This window comes from Calypte anna, chromosome 2 (assembly GCF_003957555.1).
Source record: "Calypte anna isolate BGI_N300 chromosome 2, bCalAnn1_v1.p, whole genome shotgun sequence".
NCBI classification, from domain to species: Eukaryota; Metazoa; Chordata; class Aves; order Apodiformes; family Trochilidae; genus Calypte; species Calypte anna.
Genome location: NC_044245.1, coordinates 133478660 through 133484820, shown reverse-complemented (window position 1 = coordinate 133484820; position 6161 = coordinate 133478660). Strand labels below are relative to the sequence as shown.

General features: G+C 50.4%; 1 protein-coding gene across 1 annotated transcript in view; it reads left to right on the top strand.

The window, feature by feature from the left end:
- Window positions 1–3091: 3091 nt before the first annotated feature.
- RSPO2 (R-spondin 2) overlaps window positions 3092–6161 on the top strand; it is a 104231-nt gene continuing 101161 nt past the window's right edge. Inside the window, exon 1 of the mRNA XM_030444705.1 lies at window positions 3092–3456. The gene's annotated coding sequence lies outside the window, so the exon portion shown is untranslated. The remainder of the gene's footprint in view (window positions 3457–6161) is intronic.

The following is a 6161-nucleotide window of genomic DNA, read 5'->3' as shown; positions in this document are numbered from 1 at the left end:
TGCCCTGTACTTACGTGGCACGACAGGATGCTAGCCCAGGGCTAGTGCTGCCAGGCATTATGCGGGTGGTCCAGCCTGCCTGGCTTGCACTGGACACTGAAATCCCAGCCAGCTCCCCAACCATTAACTGCAGGCTTTCTGCATCCTCCTGGACTACTGTTTCCCCAGCTGCATGCAAGAAGAAACAAGTGCTGAGGTTTAGTGCTCTCAAAGACTAGGAATTTCACTTGGAGATACATTCCTCGTATTTATTTTCCAGGTTTGTGGAACCTTCAAAGGAGACTAAGCTGGAGAAGTGTGACATGCGGTCTTTGCTTAAGAAACAAGGAAGTGTCTTATTTCCCCTGAAACCCAGTTCTACACTCTGTAGATCTCAGTCACCTTCAGTGTCAGCAGGGCACCTTTCTGAAAGTCCATTTCTAATTTTATATATTTCAGACACATCCAGAAATGGATTTGTATTAATGGGGAGGCCCTGGTATCACTGTTTGCACACTCATCTCCAGGTAACTGTGGTAGATCCAAGGCCCCATTACTATGGGTTTGTAGATATGAAAAAAAGTAAAGAACATCCATTCCTGGAGTCATCACAGAGGTGTAGTTAACACTTCTGTTTGATTTCCCCTTCCTCTTGTAGTCTGATCTCTCTGTCCCTTGCAATGAAGCTCAGAAGGATCTATGAGGTGGTGGTACGCTTTTTTTTTCTGCATCAGAAAATAGTAATCATGTACTCTAAAGATCCCACTGGTGCAAAAAGCCTCAGTCTCAGCTGTCTGCTGCACACAATCTGTCACATGAAGTTGGAGGGGTTATAGGAACTACACATCTTGGAAAACTCCAGTTGCCTGTAAACGCCCTCCACTAAAATAACATTCTGCCTCTTTTGCAACAAGTTTTATATACGTACATACATCTCCTTTGGAAAGTTTCGCTGTGTAAGTAGACTGGGGAAAATAAAAACCACAAACCACATATATACATGCCTTATTTTTTGCACTCTTTCCCACAGCATCTACTCCAAATCCACTTGGGGACCACTGACACTGAGCTAGAATGACCTTGACTGCCATACTACTTAGGTCTGTATTAATTAGTTGAATGTAATCTCTGTAATTCGTGGATTATAAAAACACTGAAAGGTATGAGATGCTCAGTACACAATTGGATTGGCAGTTATGATAAAGATTTGACATCAGAAGATATTCTTATATAGTGTGATTTTTAAAAACTTTTACATTTCATACTAGAGGTTAAGCTACTGTACAGTAGATAAATGTAAAGGCCACCACTGTCCAAGAACCTAGAAAACTCAGGACTAAGTTTTGACAGTCACATCCCTTTTGATTTCAGGCTCTTTTTGACTTCAACCTCTTTGTAACTCAGTTTTCTGTTTGCAAACTGAGGATGCTGATGTTTCTCGGCTTCAGAGGAATATTATGGTGACAAACACAGTCAAAAGTTCTGAGGTGTCAAGATGGCATGGTAAACACTGTACAGTCAGATTTCATTTATCTGTGGTCAGATTGTCCAGGCCATGGATGAACAGCCAGCTTGGGCCTAACACAATGTATTAGCTCAGGCACAGCACCACATGAATGAAAAGGTAGGGCCAGCTCTGCTCTGGAAAGAGTACATCTGCTTTTGTCAGAACCTATCTGGCACAGTCCAGAAGTGTCAAGAGGTAGAAAGGAATGGAAACACCCAGCACAGAATCAGCCTGAATCCAACTACATTTATGAAACCTGGCTTTGTGCCAGCCATGCCAGACCCATGCTCTGTGCCCAACTTTTGCACCTGCCCCACAGCAGCCCAGGTCCCACGGGGCTTGTTAAGTCAGGCACAGCGGGTCCAGCACCCCAGCCAAGGAGCAATGGTCCATTGATACCTGCAGCACAAGGGAACAGGCTGTGAGTGGGCAGCACAGAAATCAAATGGGGCTGTGGGGTTTGTGTAGCTGGTACTATGAGGAGTTAAAGAACCAGAACCAGAGCAAAATTCAATTGGAAATTCTTGGTTGCTCCCTTGTTTCATCTTGTCTGTACTTTACCAGCTCTACAATACCGTTGCCAAGTAGAGCTGTGGCTAGAAACAACTAAAAATCCTTTGCTGAAGTTATACTTCAGGACTTCAAGAGCCATCTTCCCAGGACAATGGAAGTGGCATTGCAACAAGAGGCTTTGGAATATGCAAGATCAGATTTTAGAAACACAGAAGTAAAGGAGGGAAAAAACCCCAAGGATGAAAGAAAGAATAAGAGTGAGTTATCAAACAACACGGGAAAAAAAAGAAAACAAACAAAAAAAAACAACAAAAAAAGGAAAAACAAAAAGAGGGAGTGAAATGAGCATGACAAGGTTTCTCAAAGCTACATGCAGCTCAGGGAAACGACGAGGAGCCTTCGCAGGGAGAAGTAGAAGCCCGCCGAGGAACAGCCTCCCGGCACATCCTCCGGGGGTCCGGGGCGGGCGGGCGCTGGAGCTCGGCGGGGGCGGGGGCGCGGAGCCAGGCGGCGCCAGGGCCGGGCTGCGGGACGCCTCGGCCTCAGCACCCCCTGCGCACCCCAGGCCCGCACGGCCCCGCTGCCCCCCGACTAGCAGCCCTCGCCCCGCCGCACAGGAGGAGCGGACGGAGGCGGGCGAGGGAGCGGAGGGGCGGGAGGGGGAAGAGAGGGGGGCGGGCGCGCCTGCCGCCTGCATATGGCCAGGAGCCCCCGCCGCCCGCCCCGCCGAGCCCCGGCCCGCGCCTGCCGGCGGGGGGCCGGCCCGGGACGCGGAGCCGCTCTCCGGGCCCAGCGGCGGGGCGGTATGGCCGCGGGGCCGCGCCGCGGAGGTCGGGGGGGCGGCTTCGACCCGCCGTGCCCGCGACCTGAGCGCGTGTGGGCGGGGTGCGCCCCTGCGCCGGGATAAATAGCGCTTTCCCGCGGCTGACAGCCCGTCCCCGGGGCGCACGGGGGTGTCGAGCCAGCGGCAGCGCTCGTCGGCGGCTTGCGGTCGCTTGGAGGAAAAAGTTGGGGCTCGCGGTGACTCTGCTCTGGGGTTCCGCTCCTGCCCCGACCTGGGCGTTTTAATTTTTCTTTTTTTCTTTCTCGGGGAGAGCCGGAGAAGGGGGAGGACCGGGCAATCCAGGAGGCGAGCGTTTCCCCTCTCTCTTCCTGCAAGGCAGGGGAGATGCTGGAAGCGGTTCTGAGTTCGCAGCGCCCGAGGAGGGGAGCAGGAGGCGTGTGAGCTCCTGCCGGTCCCCGCGGTGCTCCGCCGGTCCCCTACCTCGCCCGGGGCCGCTCGCTGCCCTTCACGCAGCCGGCCGCCGGCCTCCGCCACCCCTCGCTGCCGCCGGAGGAGGCTGCCCCACCACAGTGGACCAGGATGCAGTTTCGCCTCTTCTCCTTTGCCTTGATTATCCTGAACTGTATGGATTACGGCCACTGCCAAGCCGGCCGCTGGAGACGCAGCAAAAGAGGTGAGTCCCGTCGCCCGGTCACCCGGGACGCCCGCCTGGGGCGGCGAGCAGAACTGCTTGCGGGGCAGGAGGGGGCTGCCGGAGGATGGCGGGACCGTCTCCTCGCCGCCAATGAAGGGAGATCCCCGGCAGGTGAGGCGCCGGCAGCGAGTCTCGGGGTGCGTGACCGTGCCGGCGCGGTGATCCTCTCACTCGGGGCTGTCCACCGTCCTCCTGCTCTGGAGGCCGGACCGGGAGCGGGACAAACGGCGTGGACGTCAGCTCTGGTGGGAAAGGACCGCGCGGAGTGGCACGGCTGCCCCACGACCCGCGTGGAGCTGTCGGGGACGAGGATATCTAGCGGTAGCAGCCCCCCGCTGCCCTCACCCCCAGGGCCGGCAGAGCCGCGGGTCTCGCTGGCAGCTTCCCGCGGCTGGACGGGCTGCCAGCAGCTGCAGGCTGGCCCTCGGCCGCAACTACCGGGAGAAGAGGCCGGTTTCGCCGCCGTACCTCGGCAAGCAGCTCCCAGCAGCCGGAGGGAGAGTCCCCCAGCAGCCGGAGGGTGGATGTTAGTCCGCGCTACTGAGTCTCGCGTGTCCGTGGGGCGGTGTCGGAGGCTGTGCGCCTTGGACCGTCTTTAGGGTGAGCGGGTTTCCGAGGCAGAACGGTGGCTTTCCCCCCTCCCAGCCCGCGGTGCCGGCACCCCCGGCCGCTCCCCCAGTGCGGGGGCTCAGCCCGCGGGAGAGCGGCGGAGGAGCCAACCGCGCCTTCCCCGGCGCTTAGGAGCATTCCCCGCCGCCAATGTTTGCTCAAACCCTGCAGAGCCTTTTGGAGGAAAAAGAGAGAAAAGGTGCGTTAGGGTTTCATCTCTTTTCCTAAGATGCTCCTAACCAGAGTTAGGAGTCGGAGCTGTGAAATGTGCCAGTACAGCACCCATGTGGACAAAAAGGTTACTACAGCTCTTCCCCGGCTGTCAGGGCTGGCTGGCTGTGAGGGTGGTTTTGTTTTTTGTTTTTGGTTGTTGTTGGGTTTTTTGTTGTTGTTGGTTTGTTTGTTTTTTGTTTTCTGTTTTTTTTTTTTTTGGGGTGGTGGTGGAGGTGATACAACTTCAGTGTAAAATCCTTTTATTATCCGCGTATTTGGAATAATTTTGAAATCCTTTTCCATATTATTTTATCAGCCAGATATCACCTCCCCATTTCTAAAGCGAGCTGAAAATCAGGTGTCTCAGCTGCTGAGAAATTCGCATTTCTGAAAGAATTGCACTTTTAATGCAGTTATTTGGAAGGAGGGGGAGTTAATATCTCCAGCGATAAGCCAGCACAAATAGTAATAAAACTGGAAGGAAAATAGTCTCTGCTTTCACACACATGTCACTTTCAAAGTTGGTGCAAAAAAAATTGTAAAGCAATTTAGTTTTGATGGTTTTTCAGCAGATGGTTTCCAGAATTTAATTTTTGTGTGTGTGGCTAAAACGATAGCAGTCCTTTAAAGTGACCAGACTATCTGTGCTAACAAAGGCTATACTGTGTCTTTAATTAAATGTGGAACTACTTAGAGTGCTGGCTAGACAGCGGAGGGTGATAGTGGTATTTCTGCTTTACAACAGAGCTTAAGGATTGCATTGTGGGAGTACTGAAATGAATAGACATCTAACTCAGTTGTGTGAATTGTCCTCCTACAGAAACTTAAGCTGGTTTTAATTGATCTCATGTTTGCTGATTGATCTTAGATCAATTGTTGTGCTTGTTGAACAGTTGGCTTTTCCAAAGGAGATTGATTTAAATTAGTTTTTAGTTTAGTTATTGGATAAATAATGTCATTATTGACAGTTGACTTACTGGTGCTGTTTTGTGCTATCACCTAAGGGTTTTGTTTTGCACTTGGAAGAATGCAGTCTTTTTCAGTTAATAAGTCTAAAGAAGTAAGCATAGCCAGTTCTAAGCACTGAATGCAAAATCTAAGAATGCATTCAAATTATAATAGACATTTGCCATGACACATCCAGTCTGAAGTAATGCTTTCGTACAGGACCCAAAATTCCAATAATTTCACAATTTTTCCATACCCCATCTGCAAATAATCAGGCATTCACTGTGGGGTACTGGCAGTTAAAATTTCTCTGGCATTCTGTTTTGTCTGTTTCATGATCTCAGATGCTCCATAATATCATTTTCTTAATGAAATAAAGTTTTTGGCATATATTAAGTCTCTTGTGTGGTAGAAATCAATTGCATTCAGTCTGGAATCACGGGCTAATATCGTGTGTAGTTGTTTTTTCTTTTTTAAAGCAGCTAAATGTACAGTGAACTTGTATTATTGTGCAGTAAAACCTGTATTAGAGTTTGTGTGGTTTTGCAGCTGATGTAGAGCAGTAAACAAGAGTTTAGTAAATCTGGGGCAACATCCCCAGATTTCTTCATTCCCTTTCTATTTCAACCCTTTCCCAAACGAAACATGTGCTACATGGCAGTAGAAATGGAATGAAAAAATAAAGGTTTAGAATGTGGTTCTTACCTGGCACCGATTTGTGTTTTGTTAGTCAATGTCACTTTGTTAAAAATTGTTCAGTAAATGCATTACAATACAAAGAGTCTCTAATTCATTGGAGCCCTTAGCTGCTTTTACAGCTCATTGGAATATTTCTTTGCCTAGTTGGCTCAGAGCAGAACTTTATTTCCCTTGAAACACTCCAGAAAAATCTCTGTTTGGAAGTCTTTGTCCTG